We start from the raw sequence: 21,295 nt of genomic DNA on the forward strand, positions 1-21,295 counted from the left end.
TTACTTCATGGGCAGTAAATAAAAATGGCCTCCTTAAAATAAAAGGAGTATGGGCATCTTCGGGGATGTCAAGTACAACGAAGTCAACGGGAATAAAGAATCTCCCGATCTTAACAGGTATGTCTTCTATGACACCTAGTGGCCGTGATATACTACGGTCGGCCATTTGAACTGTCATATTTGTGCAATTAAACTTGGTCAAACCAAGTCTCTTAGCCAGAGACAATGGTAAGACACTCACGCTAGCGCCAAGATCGCATAATGCGTTATCAATCAAATGGGTACCAATATGACACTGAATCAAAAAACTACCCGGGTCTGACTGTTTGGGAGGTAACTTATTCTGAACTAGGGCCGTCCCTACCTCAGTCAAAGCTACCGTCTCATGGTCGTTAATGTGCTTCTTACGCGATAAAATTTCTTTCATAAATTTAAGGTAAGCGGGTACGTGTGTCAGCAGTTCGGCAAATGGCACAGTGACTTGCAAGCTTTTCAGGAGTTCGACAAATTTGCCGAATTGTTGATTAGCTTTAGTAGTCTGTAGATGCCTCGGGAAGGGCACCGTGATGGGTATCTCGAGTCCCTTGTTCCTTTCTTCCAACGTGTCAGCTGGATCAAGCTCTAAATCCTTCGAACGCTTCTTTCCACTCGAACGAGGTCTTTCATGCGACATTTCACTCGATCGAGCACTAGCAGGCTCTCGATCAAGCTGTTCTTTATCAGTGTTACTCGATCGACCAGAAATACCATTCGATCGAGCTGTTTCTTCAACAAAATCACTCGATCGACCAAAAATTTCATTCGATCGAGAAGAATCTTTTTCTTGATCACTCGATCGAGTAGAAATTTTACTCGATCGAGTCCATCCTTCAGCACTTTCACTCGATCGATCCCCAGTAATCAGTCGATCGAGTACTTTCTTTTTCGTCAGCTCCTTTTCTTCAACATAACACTGTTCATCAGCAGTAATTACATTCCTCGGGTTTGATTTCAACATGTCCGGTCCCTCATATGAAGACCGCTCCTCAAATTAATTAAATTTACCGTCTCATGTGGATTCTTATCATCTTGTGATGGTAAATGACCCGGTTTCCTTGTGGACTGGTTCGCGGCTAACTGAGCAACTTGAGTTTCAAGTGCCTTGATAGATGCATATTTTTGTTGATCACTCAGTTGCCACTACTTCGTCAAAGACTGCAACATCGTCTTCAACTCACGTAGCTCACTTACTCCACCAGAAGATGATGCACCTTGATTAGGTGTAGGGAAGGAAGGAGGCTTCTGGAAGCCTTGTTGAGCCTTATGAGGAGGGACATATGGCTGCTACTGCGGAGGAGGAGGGGTAGTATTGAGCACATTTTGACTTGTCCACCTCAAATTTGGAAGGACTACCCCTTGGTTATTGTAGTAGGAACTCCCTTCTTGCCTATATTGTTGGAAAGCAAGGACATGTTCCTTCTCCGTAAGACAGCCAACAGCAGTGTGACCGTCGTTGGTCCCACACCTCTCACATGTGACAGTCTACCCTCTAGTAAGCAAATGGACCGTCTGAGGCTCCCCAGCAGAATGTAACTCCAACTTATCAAACCTAGCATTCATGGCTTCCAGCTGAGCCACAACTTGCCTATCGACTGCATGAACTGTTCTAACACCATCCCTCGGGTTTCCATACTCAGCACAGTAGGTTGCCATCTCTTCAATAAGAGCTCATCCCTTATCATCGTCGGTGTTCTTTTGGAATCTTCCGTTAGATGATGCATCAAGTATGGCTTTGTGATCATCGTATAGCCCATTGTAAACCTGCTTTGACAGGAACCACAGATCAAAATCATGGTGAGGAATAGACCTCACCAACCTCTTGAAACAGCACCAAGCTTCATAGAAAGTTTCATCTGGTGCTTGTTTGAAACTTGTGATCTTGGCCCTCAGCTGATTAGTGCGCTACGGAGGGAAATATCTCTTATAAAAAGCAAGAGCAAGGGTCTCCCAGTCCGTGACCCCCGCGGCCGTGTGGTCCAAATCAGTCAGCCACTCCCTGGCTGAGTCAGTCAAAGAAAAAGGAAACAGAACTCCTTAATCTTGTCTTGAGTTACCCCTTCTGTGGTGGGGATAGTAGAACAGTAGTCCGTAAAAACCTCCATATGCTTCCTAGGGTCTTCACCTGCCACACCTCTAAAGAGATTTCTCTCCACCAAATTGATATAGGAAGGTCGGATTTCAAATGTCCCATCCTCAGTCTGGAGATTGAAACCCTTTGGAATTGATGATGCTTTAGGCTCCGAATGACTAGCAATGTTCGGCATCTTTACTGGTTGGTTTAAAGAACTGAAAGTGTCTTCTTCAAAAGACGGATTTTCTGTAAAAAGGAAATACTGAAGCTCTGGTTCGAAAGTACTCAAGTCTTCCTTTCGTGATTCTCTTTGCAGACGGAGTCTATGCCTGAACAGTCTCTCTGGCTCACAATCAGCTGAAACTAACTCAAACCTGTGTGACCTGGGCATACACAACACTGAATGAAAATCAATTAAAACTGCCTTCAGAAATAAAAATTCCCTCAGACGGATAAAATAAACGAAACAAAGACAGATATGGCAATTGCGTCCCTGGCAACGACGCCAAAATTTAACAGGGCTGTCGAATACCTATCAAAAATAACTAACTAAACTAACTATATAGCTAGGGAAGTCAGGTAGATATCCTCAGGGAGGCAAGATATCTGTAAAAGTCCGTCTATTTGGTCACAAATGGGGAGGGGGGGGGGGGTTGTAATTTTATTTCTAAACTAAAACATTCGAAAGACAAGAGAAATTAAGAAAGAGCAATTAAAGCAGAAAATAGAATTAAACTATCAATAGAGAAGGGACATGTCAGGATTTCGGTTCACTACGGTAGTCCTGTGACTCAACTGTAAACAACTTAGACAAATTACTATGAGACGGATATGGAAATGTCCTTCCGGTCCACTTTCTATCCTAGAATTCCACTTACTTAACTTCCGTCCTCGTCAGGGTAGTCTACTGTTCATAGCAGGTCTATTTAGTCCAATCTTCCGATCCAGGATTAAATTTAACCAGATTAAAAAGGTGACTCAGAAGCGTACACTCAACTAAGTCGGTAAATAAAGTTATATTGCTATGGTGACAGGGTCTCACAATTAATTCATCTAACCTATTTACTACATCGTCACATTTCTAGCGTAGGTCCCCTAATCCTAACATGAAACAGATTAGCTACTCATGCCATTAATACTGTCAATACTAATAACAAAGAATAAACCAACATACAACATGATAAAACAATAATTAAATTGCATAAAAGTAATTAGGGCAGAAATTAAAAGAAGTAGAACAAACAATTAAGATGAACAAATGAAAGATTAATATTAAAAAGGAAGAAAGAGATTACAATCACAAGAATCCGCCGTAAAGAACAAACAAATCCGAGCGGGAAAATCCGAAAGCAAAAGTTACAGTGAAGAAGAAAAAGTAACGCAGTCTTTACTGTGGAAAATGAATGATAGATAAAACTTAGATAAAGAATAGATTAGATAATAGATGCTAATGACCTAGTTGACCTGTGTTTAAATAGAAAAACTACTAAGTCCATCCACTAAAACAAGTTCACGGGCTAATTAAAGCCCACGCCAGCCAAAACCACTCGATCGAGTAGTTTTAAACCACTCGATCGAGCATTTCTCAAGATAATCTACTCGATCGAGTAAAATTGTTACTCGATCGAGCAACCCCAATTTCCAGCACTTCTTGATCGAGTATAAAACTACTCGATCGACCATTATCAGCTATAGAAACCACTCGATCGAGTGATAAAACAGCTCGATCGAGTATTCTTCCTTCAAATCAGCTCAAACTCGTGACCGATTGCCTTGTAGACCGTTCCTTCACGCATCCCAATGCAAGATCTCACTCTGAAAAATCCCGTCTCCTTAAAATGCATGCAAAAAGGACGAAAATGTTACGATTCCACTACTTTTACGAACCAAAGTAGCCAATTCAGGGGCAAAATGCAATATAAATAGTACGAAAGTACCTAGAAATGTGGGATTTATCTGTATGCATCCCTTTAAATTTAAGGACTATAACGAATATATCATGATAAATGCTAGTCATAAAACTAAATTGCATAAACAAAACATAAAGGATTAAGAAATAAACTTTCGGTCCTAGCAAATTCAGCCTAAGAACAATATCGCAATGATATTCGCCTATTAGTTGCACCCAAGACGATATGAGAAATGCCCTTAACTTGTTGCCTGAATCGATCCGCAAATTTTAGTAAATTAATTAGGGTTTTTTTGTTTTTTGTGTTTTTAGATGAGAGGCAAGAATGGGAAAATGAATTAAGGTAGATAAATGATCTCCCCTCTCCTCTTATGTAAACCGAATAAGAGTTAAATGAGGGAGATATTTTTCTCCAAAATTTCGGCCCAAATCCGAAATTAATAAGGAGTATAATTTCCTTATTTTCGGTTATTCCAAAAATGTATAAAATGTGTTAAATATAAATTGTCAACTAGTGAGGATCGATCCCATAACCTCTTGGTTTGAGTACCCTTACTATTACCACTATGACACATTCATCTTGTTGATTAAATATAACCGATTACATTTAATTACGAATTAACATATTAATTCGTCTAAGCTTACATCATATACATTAATTAAATATAACTTATTATATTCAATTTACGAATTGACAGTTAATTCGTCTCAACTACTATTATTTAATCGGCATTAAATAATCGTCTCATCAACACATTGACTAACTGTTTAGTCATATAAAGCATCAATGTGATTACCTTTCCATAACCACATCTCTCAAACACATCCTATAGGTGTGACCTTTAGGGACCAGTTGATCACCGCCATCTGTATGATAATAACGTCAAACTCTCTAGCAAGCCAACCGTTATTAGGTAATCGTTAATCAACTGATTAAAATACGAAGTATACCCTTGTGAACCTGTAAGAGATTTAAAAATGTTATCACACTAATTTATGGAGGACACAAGCTCCAACAAACTCCCACTTGTCCTCACAAGTTTATGTGCGATAACTGATTCTCATATCCTAAAATTTCTCCCTCTCAATGTAAAATAATTTGCAAAATCTTTATTCACAAAGGTCGTATTTTACAAGCGATCATTATCAAGAGCGGTTTCCCCGACTAGAGAGTAATTTAGCTGATAAATGAATCATCATTCGAGCATGGCCATGCATTTCAATTACAACTCCTCGAGTGGCCCTGAGAAATAACTATACCTGATAAAGGTTGGATATTTTCCTCAACTCGAATCCTGCAGATGTAAGCACAGTATGAAATGACCCAGAAAAAATCTACTTAGCCTCAAGTTACGGCAGACCGTGAGAAAGAAACCAAAGTCACCCAAAACCCGCCTTAATCTCAAGAGACAGTCGATAGTCAAAAGAATCGACTCTAGGAACACAATGGACGTCCTATCCACGACCTGGCACCGAATGTTTTTAAACATTTAGGACTCCATTACGTTGTCACAAAAATTTGTCCTACGAGTTATCGTTATAATCTTGCATTTGTGATCGATCAGTCAACAGTTTGACTTATGGCTCGTTGAACCCACCATCAATCGACTGCACAATATAATAGCCAGAGTTATCAGCTCTTGTAGGCGATTACGGACCAATACAAAATATAATGTAATTCTATTCACTTTTTGGCGTTCAAAGTTGTCAGTACAATCCACATGAAAAACAAAATATTATAATAAAACGATGAAGTTATAAATAGTATATGAAAGATATAATGTATCAAATTCATAATCAACTACTACAACTCAGGAACACGTTTAATTCCCATGGAAATAACGTGCCCTTCATGCTTATCAAAATTCAACGGTTTAGTGAGAGGGTCCGCGATGTTATCATCCGTCGCAATCTTGTCAATCACTATCTCTTCTTGCTCCACGTAATCATGGATCAGGTGAGCTTTTCGATGTACATGTCTAGATTTGTTGCTAGACTTAGGCTCCTTAGCCTGGAAGATGACACCTCTATTGTCACAATAGATGGTGATCGGGTCATTCGAACTAGGAACTATCGTAAGTCCTTGTAAGAATTGACGCTCTTAGCTGCTTCCGAAGCGGCATAGTACTCGGATTCAGTGGTAGAATATGCTACAACACTCTGTTTGGAACTCTTCCAGCTGACCGCAGCACCATTAAGAGTGAAGACGAACCCGGACTGAGATTTTGAATCATCTCGATCCGTTTGGAAGCTATCATCTGCGTAACCGATTGCGCATAGCTTAGTATCACCTCCATAAGTCAATACCCTATCCTTAGTCCTCCGTAGGTACTTGAGGATATTTTTAACAGCTATCTAGTGTGTTTCACCTGGATTCTTTTGGTACCGACTCGTCATACTCAATGCATATCCCACGTATGGACGTGTGCAGAACATGGCATACATGATTGATCCTATTGCAGATGCATAAGGAACACGACTCATGCGCTCAATCCCTTCAGGCATCGTGGGTGACTGAGACTTGCTCAACTGCATCCCAGACGTCATTGGAAGGTTCCCCTTCTTGGAGTTGGTCATGCTGAACTTCTCAAGAATCTTATCCAAATAGGACTCCTGACTAAGTGATAACGTCCATCGTTATCTATCTCGGTAGATACGGATTCCCAAAATGCGTTGTGCCACACCCAGATCTTTCATCTGGAAATGGTTCTTCAACCATTCTTTAACCAAAGATAGGAGAGGAATGTCATTCCCAATCAAGAGTATGTCATCGACATACAATATCAAGAATACAATCTTGCTCCCACTCGACTTGATATATAAGCATAGTTCCTCGACCGATCGAGTGAAACCATACTCTTTTATCACCTGGTCGAAACGATGATTCCAACTCCGAGAAGCTTGCTTAAGTCTATAAATGGAACGCTTAAGCTTACATACTTTCTTAGGATGTTCAGGATTTATGAAACCTTCGGGTTTCACCATTTACAACTCTTCCTCCAAATAACCGTTTAAGAAGCCGGTTTTCACATCCATTTGCCAAATTTCATAACCATGAAAAGCGGCAATCGCTAAGATTATCCGAATGGAACGTAGCATGACTACAGGTGCAAAAATCTCATCATAATGCAATCCGTGCACTTGAGTGAAACCTTTTGCCACTAGTCGTGCCTTATAGGTATCTGGTTGCGCGTCTACAGAACGCTTTATTTTGTAAAGCCATTTGCACTGTAGAGGTTTTACCTTATTAGGTAAATCAACAAGATCCCATACGTCATTCTCATACATAGAGTCCATTTCGGATTGCATGGCTTCGAGCCATAGCTTTGAGTCGGAACATCCCATTGCACCTTTATAGGTAGCGGGTTCATTACTCTCTGGGAGTAAAACGTCATTCTCCTCGACCATACCAATGTATCTGTTCGGAGGATGAGAGACTCAACCCGACCTCCTAGGTTCCTCAGGAATGTTAACCGTATCATCAGTTGGAGGAACAACTTCCTCCATCCGTTCCTCGGTTGTTGGTTCTGGAATCTCCGACAGCTCGAAGGCTCTATTACTCGTCTTGTTCTCGAGAAATTCTTTCTCTAAGAACGTCGCACTAGCCGCAACAAAAACTCGATGTTCGGTAGGCGAATAGAAGTAATGACCAAATGTTCCTTTTGGATAACCTATAAATTATGTCTTGACCGATCGCGGGCCGAGCTTATCCTCGTGTCTCCACTTGACATAAGCCTCGCAGCCCCAAACCCGAATAAAGGACAAGTTAGGTACCGTTCCCTTCCACATTTTATATGGAGTCTTGTCGTGACTTTAGTCGGACTTGGTTAAGTATAAGAGCAAAATGTGAAAAAGAGCAAAACCCCATAATGAATCAGGCACTACCGTGTGACTTATCATGGATCGAACCATGTCAAGTAAGGTTCGATTTCTCCGTTCGGACACACCATTTAATTGAGGTGTTCCAGGTTGAGTTAACTGTAGAACGATTCCACGGTCTTTAAGGTGTTGATCAAACTCATTTGAAAGATATTCGCCACCCCGATCTGAACGGAGTGCTTTAACCTTTCTACCCAGTTGGTTTTCAACCCTGTTCTGGTATTCCTTGAATTTCTCAAAGGACTCACTTTTGCGCTTCATTAAGTAGACATATCCATATCTACCTCAATCGTCCGTGAAAGTGATAAAATATCTATAGCCATCTCTAGCGACAATTGACACAGGTCCACAAACATCTGTATGTATGAGTCCTAATAGGTCACTAGCGCGCATTCCAACACATTTGAAGGAAATTCGAGTCATCTTGCCAATCAGACATGATTCACACGTGCCATATGTAGGAAAATCGAATGCGGGAATAGTCCCATTATCGACGAGTTTCTTCACACGTTTCTCATTTATGTGTCCCATTCGACAATGCCATAGATAGGCTTGATCTTTGTCACCAACCTTGAATTTCTTATTATTCAGGTGTAATACTTCCGTGGTTTGGTCTAAGATGTAAATTCCATTCATGGAAACTGCTTTGCCACAAATCATTTCATTGAAAGAGAAAATACAGCTATTATCCTTTATTGAACATGCAAAACCGTCTTTAGCAAGTACGGAAACAGAAATAATGTTCTTAGACAAACTGGGTACATAGTAACAGTTATATAAAAATAACTCAAAACCACTAGGGAGTTGGATTACGTATGTTCCCTTCGACACTGCAGCAACTCGTGCTCCATTCCTGACTCGCAGGTCCACATCACCTTTTTCGAGAGGTATGATGTTCTTTAGACCCTGCAAATGATTACACAGATGAGAACTACAACCAGTATCTAGTACCCAAGTTCCGAAACTTGCATGGTTAATCTCAATCATATGAAAATAAGATGACATACCAACAAGAACGACGCGGCCTGCTTTGATGTCCTCACGGTAGACGGGACAGTTCCTCCTCCAATGTCCAGTCTTGTGACAATGGTGGCACTCAATGTCACCGCCCTTGCTCTTTGCCTTGCCCTGTGAGCCACTAGTCTCACCAGGCCCACTCTTACCGTTTCCTGGCTTCTTGAATTTTGGCTTACCTACAGTTAGGTCGCCTGGAGCTTTGCCCTTACCTTTACCCTTGTTGGAAATCGTCAAAACATCCCGCTTCATGCTCCCACTCAATTTCATATCCTTCTCGGTCTGTACGAGAAGGGAGTGTAGCTCATGAGGACTCTTTTTCAAGTCATTCATGTAGTAGTTCGCCCTGAAAAGGGCAAAACCATCGTGAAGAGAGTGAAGCATTCGGTCAATGACAATGCTCTCACTGATTTTGCAATCAAGTGCCTCCAATTTCTCGACATTCTCAATCATGTTAAGAATGTGTGGGCTAACCGGTTGGCCCTTTTGGAGTTTCGCATCAAAGAAGCGACATGTATGCTCATAAGTAACGATCCTCGGTGCTTTTGAGAACTCGTTAGTGAGCGTGGTGAAAATCTTGTTCGCACCTTGGGCAATGAAGCGTCTATGCAAATTGGTTTCCATTGCAAAGATGAGTACGTTCTTTATCGCACCCGCTTCCATAACGAAATCACTATAAGCAAGTGACTCGTTAACTCCCTCATTGGGGCCTGGGTGTACCGGTATTGGCTCAGTTAAGTACTTGAGCTTACCGTCAGCAATGGCAGCATTCCGTAGCGCTGCCTCCCAGTCCGCAAAGTTGAACCCATCATTCTTCAGTCACGTGTACTGATTCATGTTGTCCATAAAAACTTTCAGCTAGGACTCGCGTCCAAGTGTGGCACTAGGCATTGGGATTTCGTTATTTCCAGCAATTTGTTGTAACAGTAATGTAAACGTGTTCTACACTGCGAAAAGAAGAATAAATAATAATCATGTGCATCGCTTTAATTTCAGTCTAATGATCTAATGTCATAACGCGAAGACTCAAAACATTTATACAATTGACCTTCCTCAAGAATTATATAAATGATCCCAAGACTTAATTATCTATAAATTGATAACCCAACCTTTTGGCTAATTCTACTGTTAGAATTCTTGGTCGATAAATTTCTGTAAATTCTATCTTTAGTCCATCATAATCACGAGAAACACTTCGGACTATAATGTTGAGATAAACTAAGTCAACACAAACTACTTACCCAACGTAGAAGGGGTCATATTATGCCTACCGACGAAGAAGGGATTCATAGTTGTTTGCCCTTATAAAGACTAATCTCAATTACCGTTTTAGAGGAAGATCCCATCAACTTTATTTTAATTCATTTTAAGTGAACTAATATCTAGAATGTGTGAATGAATAAACTAAGATGATGGCTTAATAAACATGTGACATCTGTATGTCTACGAAAACTAACAGACAACCTATATGTGTCAATTTTCATGCATTTTAGTAGTAGGTGGTTTGGTTTTAGGTGGAATATGATGCATAAACTATCATGTGAATGAAAAGCAATAGGAATGGTAAAACGAAAAAAATCCTAGTGTGGCCCATCCTATCAAAATGAACATAAATACTACTTTGGAATCCATCCATGGACCCCAGAAGCTTGTCTTGATGTTCCATCTTGATCCATGTAGCGGGAGTGAGGTCCAATTTCCATCTTTAGTCTTCTTTGAAAAATACAATAAATAAATTTACATAATAAACCTATTAATTACATTCTAATTTCAAAACCAAAAAACTAAAGAAAAAAAAGGAGATTCGAGATCTCAAATTACATTAAAAATTATGTTCCCATCATTACGAAAACATAATTAACTAAGGCCACACTAAGTATTACTAATTACAACTGATTGCAAAAAAAAAAACGTAAATAAATTCATTCAACGATTCATTCAACAAAAGAAAAGTATCAACTAAAAAAAATTAAATATGCAAGACATAATTCTTTAAATATGTTGATTAATTTTATCCAAACCACCTATTTAAATTATTAAATTAAGTGACAATTCCTCAATTAATCACATTAATCTCAATCTTAATTCATATTAAACTTGTAATATGAATTTAATCCATCAATATTTTAAACTCCTTTAAAATAATTAGGTATCTTTAAAATTGCGAACCGTTTTACAACAATTAATCATACATTGAAATGTATAATTATAATTATTCGCCAAAAACAACAAAAAAACAAAATTTTATAAAATTTCTCGGCAATGCAGCAAAAAAAACAAAACAGCCCGTTTTTTTTTTCTTTCTTCACGGTTTTTCTGTAAAAACCGAAACAAAAAACAAAAAACATTCTTTTTTTAAATCTGTCCGTACATGAACAGTAACAAAAACAGAAGAAAAAAAAATTTCCACGGCTAATAAAAAATTAAAACAGCCGTCCCTATTTTTTTAAAAATCGGCATTATGCCCTAAATTATCAAAAACATGATTATTGATGAACAAAATCGCTTATTGTTGCTATTAACAAGATTGGCATATTCATCTTATAATTTAAACATGTAAATTTAGGAAACATGATTCTAAACAACAATTTAGAACCATTTATGCGAAAAACAATATAGCAAAAAAACAATTTATCATCAATAAAACTAAGCAATTCCATTTACATATCAATTTAAATTTTATTAAATCAACATATCTACAAATTCATTATATTATCATTTTAACCTATTAAAACAATAATATTAATAAATCAAATGGAATCAAAACAACAAAAGAAGAACAAAAGCGGCTGCAAAAAAAACAATTCGGCATAAAAAAAAGTTTCAGTCGTGTGCCCCCTTTTTTTTTTTCGGAACCCTAAAATTGTTTACATCCAATTTTATGAAAATCATCAAAATAAATTCGTAGCCTTTGCTCTGATACCACTTGTGGGATTTATCTGTATGCATCCTTTTAAATTTTAAGGACTATAACGAATATATCATGATGAATGCTAGTCATAAAACTAAATTGCATAAACAGAACGTAAAGGATTAAGAAATAAACCTTCGGTCCTAGCAAATTTGGCCTAAGAACAATATCGCAATGATATTCGCCTATTAGTTGCACCCAAGACGATATGAGAAATGCCCTTAACTTGTTGCTAGAATCGATCCCCAAATTTCAGTAAATTAATTAGGGTTTTTTTTTGTTTTTTGTGTTTTTAGATGAGAGGCAAGAATGGTAAAATGAATTAGGGTAGATAAATGATCTCCCCTCTCCTCTTATGTAAACCGAATAAGAGTTAAATGAGGGAGATATTTTTCTCCAAAATTTCGGCCCAAATCCGAAATTAATAAGGAGTATAATTTTCTTATTTTCGGTTATTCGAAAAATGTATAAAATGTGTTAAATATAAATTGTCATCTAGTGAGGATCGATCCCATAACCTCTTGGTTTGAGTACCTTTACTATTACCACTATGACACATTCATCTTGTTGATTAAATATAACCGATTACATTTAATTACGAATTAACATATTAATTCGTCCAAGCTTACATCATATACATTAATTAAATATAACTTATTATATTCAATTTACGAATTGACAGTTAATTCGTCTCAACTAATATTATTTAATCGGCATTAAATAATCGTCTCATCAACACATTGACTAACTGTTTAGTCATATAAGGCATCAATGTAACTACATTTCCATGACCACATCTCTCAAACACATCTTATAGGTGTGACCTTTAGGGACCAGTTGATCACCGCCATCTGTATGATAATAACGTCAAACTCTCTAGCAAGCCAACCATTATTAGGTAATCGTTAATCAACTGATTAAAATACGAAGTATACCCTTGTGAACCTGTAAGAGATTTACAAATGTTATCACACAAATTTTTGGAGGACACAAGCTCCGACAAGAAATACGTGCTAAAATAGGTTAAAAGACTATACAAAATGCACGTATCAGTCGGCACAAAGGATGCCTTCGTCAGGAAGTGACCATGTGTCGGTTGTTGGATCCTCGTTGACGGGATTCTCTGCCAGGAAATCGGCGACTTCCCTTACCTTGATAACCTTGAGGGGTAAGTACTTGAGATCAAACTTGGACAACATGATTGTCCACCTAGACAACCTTCCGTTTAGTATGGGTTTCTCGAAGATGTATTTGACCGGGTCCATCTTAGAATAGATGTGGACCGTGTAGCTGAGCATGTAATGCCGCAGCTTCTTTGTTGACCATATTAGGACAAGGCATGTCTTTTCCTTTTGGGTGTACTTCGTCTAATACTCGATGAACTTTTTGCTGATGTAGTAGATGGCTCGTTCTTCACCATCGATTGTTTGTGCTAACATTGCTCCCATAGCTGTGTCGGTGACAGTCGAGTATAGGGATAAGGGAATCCCTTGTTGAGGTGGCATGAGGACAGGAGGTTTGGATAGGATTTCCTTTATCCTGTCGAAGGCCTTTTGACAATCGTCGTCCCAATTGGCGTGATCGGAGGTGCGAAGTTTCTTGAATATTGGTTCACAAATAATGGCGAGCTTGGCTATGAAGCGACTGATGTATTGAACCTGACTTAGAAATCCCCGAATCTCCTTCTCGTTATTAGGCCGAGGCATTTGCTGAAGGGCTTTGATTTTGGTTGGATCAATCTCAATGAATCTTTTGCTGACGACATATCCCACGAGTTTTCCAGAGGTGGCCCCGAATGCACATTTCTGAGGATTTAGTCTCATGTTATATTTCCGCAGACGAGCGAAGAATTTCCGAAGGGTGCTTATGTGGCCGTCCCGTTCTCTTGACTTGACGATCATGTCATCGACTTATACCTCTACCCCCTTGTGCATCATATCATGTAGGAGAGTGGTAGCGGTTCTTTGATAGGTTACTCCGGCATTGATGAGGCCGAAGGGCATGACTGTATAGCAATATGTACCCCACTGTGTAGTGAATGCAGTCTTGTACATGTCTTCCCCAGCTATTTTGATCTAGTTGTACCCAGCACACCCGTCCATGAATGATAAGAGGGCATGCTCGGCGGTGTTGTCCAGCAGAATATCATGTGGGAAAGGGAAGTCGTCCTTTGGACTTGCCTTGTTCAGATCCCTAAAGTCGACGCAGACCCGAATTTTCCCGTCTTTCTTTGGTTCAGGAACGATGTTGGCCACCCAGTCAGAGTACTCCGATACTTTGATGAAACCGGCCTTGAACTGTTTATCCACTTCTTTCTTGATTTTCAGGGCGCATCCGGCGCAGCTTTTGCTTCACGGGTTTAGCTCCGGGCTTGATGGGTATCCGGTGCTCGGCAATTTCCTTGTCGATCCCAGGCATATCTTTGTAGGACCAGGCGAATACGTCCTTGTATTCGTGTACGAGGTCAATGAATTGTCGTCTTTCCGAGGGGTCAAGGGTTGTCCCTATCCTAAGTTCTTGAGGTGTGTTGTCGGTTCCTACGTTAATAGGATAGGTCTCTTCAATGATGGGGGTCTTAGTTTCCCGTTTGTCAAGTTCTTTAACTAAGTGAGGTGGGCAATGACTCAAGTCAAATTCCTCATAGTCATTCAAAATTGCATTGTAGTTAAATTGAGACGAGTCATAAGTAAACTTAGCGTTCATTAAGTTGACACGAGCGAAAAGCTCAGACAGGACAGACATCTCATGGTCAGTCAGAGGCGACACAGGAAAGGAGGTGGCCCCCAGAACAGGCTCCAGGTTGTCACCTTCCATAGGAGAGGGGGTGACCCTAGTTGACTCAGCCTCTGAAGCAGCCATAAGTTTGTGATAAAACAGCGGGAAGGGGACTTTGACTCGGACATTAGGAGTAATAGGAGCTAAGACAGACTCTGACTCCAACTCAGATTCTTCTTCACTTGTCTCTTTGAACATTGAGCCTTCTCCAGTTGTGATCTTAAAAATGCGGCCTTGGCGATCGGTCCACTTGACGGTTTTCCTCCAGCCTTGTGTAGCTTTCCCCGGGTCAGTATCGGAGATCAAGGCGGTGGGGTGAAATTGGTTGTCTCTTAGAGCAATGTTAATGATGTCCTCATAGTTGAGGTGCTTGATGTCATCCTCTCCAAAGAGGAGAGTGACAGCGTGTCCGTCGAGGCATGGGGACGCCTTCGACTCGGTTGATACAGCTTCGGTGTTGTTGGGAATGAAGTAGCAGTCTTAGAAGACTTCTACGACCGGGTACCTGGCCTTGGCCACAGAGTCATAGATCGGCTCAGGGAAGCCATGGTAGACCTCAGACTCTCCCTCGGGGACAAAATATCCATTGAGGGTCAAATGATAGGGACGGAGGATAACTCCGTGCTTCTTGCGCTTCCGAATCAGGAGGTTCATCTCCTGGATATCTTCATCGGTAGGTTCATATCCCATCCCGAAGGGGATGTTGGGGACCTTAGCCTGCTTCAAGGGAGGTAAGGTGCTCTTTAGCGGATTGAGAGGTAGACCCGGGAAGTAACCCTGGCGCATCAGAATGCGGGTTGACTGTGAGGTTGGCGAACGGGTCACAATAAGAGGGTTTTGATTCATCAGTTATGGCGTTCACAGCTTGAAATCCCCACATCTCGTTGTCATCCTCCTCAATGGCCTGGGAGGTTATTCCCTTTTTCATGACGGCTTTGATTGGGGAAGTAGGAATCGTGATCGTTTTCCCATTGAAGGGGACCCTGTTTTTTTGATGAAGGGTGGAGGTAACTGCCTTGACGACATGGATCTAGGGACGTCCAAGAAGCATGTTGAAGGAGGCGTCGATGTCGACTACCTGAAAACTGGTTGGCCTTTCCAGTGGTCTGGTTGCGACGGTTAGAGTGATAAGCCTTGCGACTTTATGACAAGTGCCATCGTAAGCGTGCACTCCCTGATTGGTTGGGACCAAATCAGCTTCTTTGATACCCAGTTTATGAGCTTTTTTGAGGGGAATTACATTTACTGCGGATCCGTCATCCACAAGAACCATAGGCACATTCTTTTTGAGGCACTGCACGGTGATGTATAAGGCCAGGTTATGGTTGGCTCCGAAGGGAGGCATATCTTCGTCAGAGAAGATGACCGGGTTGTTCAGGTCAGGGATATCCCTTGTCATGTGTGCTACTACTTCTTCAGGGGAGGAGGTAGAGGGCACAGTCAGTTTTCCCAAGGCTTATAGTAGAGCTTGCCGATCTGGAAGGATGTAGCGATCAGTTACCAAATTGAAATTTTGGGTTTTACTTTCTGCAGTTGTTTGAGGATCGAATTCTCGGGATCCTTCGGTTGAGTGTCCACGTCTGGGACAACCTAGTCGTTCGTTGTTGGAGCGACCGCTGAATTGCTTGGGTTTTGATAGGGGCATCCGTACCGAGTAAGATGACCGATCTCTTTCGCCTGCTTCTCTTTCCCTGGGACTATATAGATATTCTCAGCATCGTCTCTCCAGATACCATTGATTTTGGGATCTCGAGGGTACCCCGGAGGGGTATTCCTCGGTGGGCGGTTTTTGTGAGGGAAATTTTTGTGAGGGTAATTTTTGTGAGGGTAGTTTTTGGGAGGTTAATTATTGTGGAGTTGATTATTGTGAAGGTGATTATTGTGAGGTGCGTGCCAAAATGGTCGCGGGAGCAATCCATCCTAGTGAGGGTAGTTTTGGGTGCTTGGAGGACCTTCCCTCGGGCGTGGTGCTGGAGGATTGAAAATCAATCGGCGGTAAGCATCGTCAAGTCGGGTAATCCTTTCAGAGAGACTAGTTATAGCTTCCTCGACTTGTTGGAACATGGCAAGCATAGTTGCGGCACTGAACACAAATACCCCGTCCGAGGCATCCTTCTCTAGGGCGTTCACCTCGTCATCAATTGGTAAGATACGGTGTGAGCAGTCCAAGGTTGGCTCGTCATCGGAGATGGCATTTATTCCCAAAGGGTTTGTCTTGTTGTTTGGTTTAGTCGGTTGAGTCAAAGGCAATTCCCCTTTCTTGATCAGGTGCTGAATGACGTGTTTGAGCTTGAAACAGGTTTCTGTGTCATGACCTTTCCCTTGGTGGTATTGACAGTTGGCATTGGGGTTCCAGAAGCGGGATTTCTTAGCGTTAGATGGATCCGGGGTGGGTTTGATTGGTTGTAATTTCTCTTGGTCCATAAGCCTTTTCAGGGCGCTTACATAAGTTGACCCTATGTTGGTGAACACTCTTTGAGGGCGCTCAGCTCTCTTGGCAGTTGGCTCGAGGAGGCTGACCTCGTCAATTTTGTTCGTCTGACCATAAGGGCGAGATCCGGTTGATGTGGATCCCTGGTAGCCTCTACTGGTGGTTTTGGCTAGGATACCCTTTCGGAGGTCGTCTTCAATGCGTGTCCCAAGGATTTGCAGATCCTTGAACAACTTGATGTTTTGGTACCTCAGTAAGTTGGTATACACCGGGCGGAGATTGTTGACAATTTTTTCCACCGAGGTTGACTCACTTGGCTTGCTGACCAATTGAGTGCTTACTCTCCTCCAACAGGTCAAGAATTCGGTGAATCCCTCCTTGTCATTCTGGGTTAGGACCTCAAGAGTACGGGTGTTGGCTTCGATTTCGATATTTTCGGCATATTGCTTAGCAAATTCAACTGCAACCTCATCCCAGGTAGTAAGTTTCTTCGGGTCAAGGGAGTAGTACCATTGGCGATGGATCGGTTCCAAGGATGACGGAAAGATCCGGGTGAAGAGTTCTTGTTTGGCCCCTTTTATGGCTATGTAGTCTTTGAAGGCTCGAGTGTGATTGAGTTGGTCCTCCACTCCCTTGAATTTAGGTACATCAGTCAAGGTAAAGTTGTCGGGTAGTTGATCCCCAACGGGTTCAAATCTTCTATTGTTCTCAAGGTGGATATTGTTACCCCGGGCTAGGAATTGTTCTTCTAAGAGCTTGAGCCTTTTCTCAGTTTCAGTCAAGGGCGGAGTGTTGTGCTTTCCAGTCTCCTTGTTTTCCAGGGTGTCGATACTGGTCTCGACGCAATCAAGAGTGACCTTAAGAGCAATAAGTAGGCTGGCTAGCTGACTGGTGGTGACATCTCTATTGTCATTGTTGTTGGACGAAGTCGAAGACGAGGCCATGGTTCTAAGGCAGAAAAACGGCTCACATTACAACTCAATCCGACAAGGTTCGAAGACGGAACACAGACAACATAAAGGACAGAGCAAAGATCAGACTCAACAAGACAAGGGTAACCGTGTGTGGTACCACGGTGCTGATTCGATTTATAACGTGACGGTGTTATCGAACACTGACACGTGTCCAAATGTAGTGGCGTGACGCCTTTGGATGAGTCTCATGGTGAGACGACTCATAAGTAAAGATTTATAAGTACGTTTGCTTCGACTCGATAGACACGAGGCGGAATTGGAATGGTGGACTGAAGTTCTCGAAAATAGAAATTTTCAAAAAGATTCATTTGTCGCTTTATGGATGGCTTCCGAAGATAAGGATCTCCGCAAGTCGGTCAGTTGAAAGGGTGTATTAAGTTTGTTTGCAAAAGACGGTTTGAGTTTGAGTCGGCTCGGAAAACGATGTACTATTTCCAGAGACGGTTTTTGAAATTCAAAATTGTCTATTTTGAAAATCGGGTTTGGAAAGTTTGAAAAGGTCTCGGGGACGGTGCTTGGTCCTCAAGATCACGGAAGTGTCTCGGAAAAAGGGTGTGTGCCTTTCTCGGGTTTTGAAAGAGCCATTGTCGGCGCAAAACAGGTTAAAATCCCTGTCTAGACGCGGCGATTATAACGGCGTGAAAAGGTGTTTTGAAATGGTTGTAAAAAACCGGGTTTGAAAATCGTCATTACGACGGCCTTGGAAGGTGTGTTGAAATGGTTGTAGAAAACCGGGTTTGAAAATCGTCATTATGACGGCCTAGAAAGGCGTGTTGAAAAGGTTATAAAAACCGGGTTTGAAAATCGCCATTACGACGGAATAGAAAGGCGTGTTGAGAAGCAACGGTCGGCGAAAGACCGAGGTTTGAAATGGCCATTATAACGGCGCAAAAAGGTGTTTTTGAAGGTTTGAAAAATGGCATGGAAGGACTTATGATCACATAACACATAAGCACTAACAGTTTCATTATATTATGTATAATGCTGACACGGGTGTTGGCTTAAAATGGTGGGTTACACACCAAGCAATCAAACCCCGATTTGCGAGAGGGATACCAATCCAACTAAAATGTGTAAGGAGGGTGCCCTAGCCTCGTGCTCGAAGGTAATGAAATCTCTTTAACGAAACAGAAATGTGTAACGTCAATGGTATGCTTGTCTCAATCGGGATTCGAAAGCGGGGATGATAAAACTCACGCCGACGAGACGACCAATTGGTCGAAAAGAGTTAGGTTGTGGGCCCGGACAAGGAACCCGACCGTGACCGTAATATCAATTAATGCATTCCAACCAAGGCCTCGTTCGAGTCTCACCATCTAGGGATCACAAAGACACAAGTGTCCTAGTTTTCCCCAGCGGAGTCGCCAATCTGTGGACATGGCCCACCTGCGCGCCCGGCTCGATCTGTCTGGCGTACAACGGTCTTTTGAAAGCCACGCTCGGCGGCGTAAAAATGCTTTCGACCGAATCATTTTAGATCCGTCGGTTTCGTCTCGGCAAGGGTCTCGAAACGATTATAGATGTTCGGAGTCGCCACCAAGCATTTGTGGGATGCTTGGAACCCGTTCTAATCCACTTTATACCTCGGTCAAACGAAGCACAAAGAAGTGTTTGACATAGGGACTAAAGATAAGGAATCGTCCTTGTTTAGCATCCTATCTCTAGAATTACTCTCGTACGCCCTGGATAAGGTCGTCCACTATCCAAAGTTTCTGAGTATGAGGTGAAGGTATGTATTGGGAAGCCCTTTAATCAGACACCCAATCCCGCCCGCGGTAGCGGCCTCTACTGATCGATCTTGGTTTGTTGAATGCAAAAGTTGATAAAACAGTTTAAATGCATGAATGCGCATCCAATAGTTTAAACTTAACATGTGAGAGCTTTCTAAGTCGGTTGATTTAATCCAAATATCAAGTATAAGATGTCGAGTTGGATTTATGGTTGATTTGCATGCAAAGCGGAAATTAAACATCCATTTACCGGATTAGGTTTATGCTGCATAACATGATCCATTTGTCTTAGTAAGACGTTTTTAAAATACGGTATTTGAATGAGGAAATTAGTCATCTGATCCGTCCTATATCCGGGTTAGCCGGATTCGGGATCATCCTAGACCAAGGCTTGAAGGGGAATAGACCCTGCATCAGGCAGCCAGAAGAGGCACGAGCCTATTGGCGATGCAAGAGGGTCTCCCCTGATTTGAATATAGAAAAAGAAATGGCATGTTTAGGCGCAGGTCATTCGACGGTATATGACGTGTTCTGACCATTGAAAAAAGTTTGTAAAACGTGTTGAAAAATGGGTATTTGAACCCGTTTTGGTTTGAAAAGGCCGTTTAGGCCGCTTTTATGTTGATTTGAATAACGACACTTGAATAACCGTCATTGTTTTGGCGGTATTTGATGTCGGGTTCGACTTTGCAAGCTTGACATGAATAGTTTTGAAAATGATTATGAGCTAATTGTTTTAGGTTCATTTGAATATAATTAGTCGACATTCATCATCGTACTCGGGTTAAAATCCGACATGGTATGTAGAACCAAGGATGACTTTGTATTGGTGACTAATACATTTATTTTTGAAAATGCAAAGAAATTATGAAAGGCTTTAAAATACCTTCCAAAATGTAAAGAAATGAAATAAAAGGCTTTAAAGTAGCTTTTAAATGTAATGAAATGAAATAAAAGGCTTTAAAATACCTTTTAAATGTAATTAACCAAATATTATCACTAAAACACAGATTAAACCGTCATGGTATTAAGAACCAAGGCTGAAAAATGTTTTATGGTTAAAAACTTGTAAAAGTAAAAAGGATTTGAAAATATTTGAAATTGTAAAAACCGTTTACAAATATGAAAATAAGGGGGGTGAAGAGACCAAACACGGATTGGACTTAAGGCTGGGCATGGTCCTTTAGGCGCAAGCCTATGTGCTACGTAAGTAGCCTCTACCTCAACCAAAAGTCCAGTTTTGGCTCATTGTTCCCATTTTTTGGACCATGTTATCCATGATTTAGCATGTTATAGTCATGAAACAAATGAAAACATGATAAAAGAAGACTTTTACACCCTCATACTTACATGCTTGGCTTATGGCGAGAAATCGACGTAAGTGTATCAACTCGTTTGGTCGGAAAACTCGGTTTAAAACCGTTTTAGTAACTAAAAGAGTGTTTTGTTAAGTTTAGTGATGGCGTAGTGGTCGAGATGGTCGGTCAAGTGGTTTAATGCATGATGACGGTACCAAACAATGTGTAAGGCTTGTGTTTACGATCGGTAGGTCATAAACACGT

At 41.1% G+C, this 21,295-nt stretch overlaps 1 non-coding gene across 1 annotated transcript; it reads left to right on the plus strand.

The window, feature by feature from the left end:
• The first annotated feature begins 1,825 nt into the window (after nt 1–1,825).
• On the plus strand, nt 1,826–1,931 carry LOC141636698 (small nucleolar RNA R71). Its single transcript, XR_012541294.1, has one exon. It is a non-coding gene; the product is annotated as a small nucleolar RNA R71 (small nucleolar RNA).
• Nucleotides 1,932–21,295: the final 19,364 nt, after the last annotated feature.

Source organism: Silene latifolia, chromosome Y (assembly GCF_048544455.1).
Source record: "Silene latifolia isolate original U9 population chromosome Y, ASM4854445v1, whole genome shotgun sequence".
NCBI lineage: Eukaryota > Viridiplantae > Streptophyta > Magnoliopsida > Caryophyllales > Caryophyllaceae > Silene > Silene latifolia.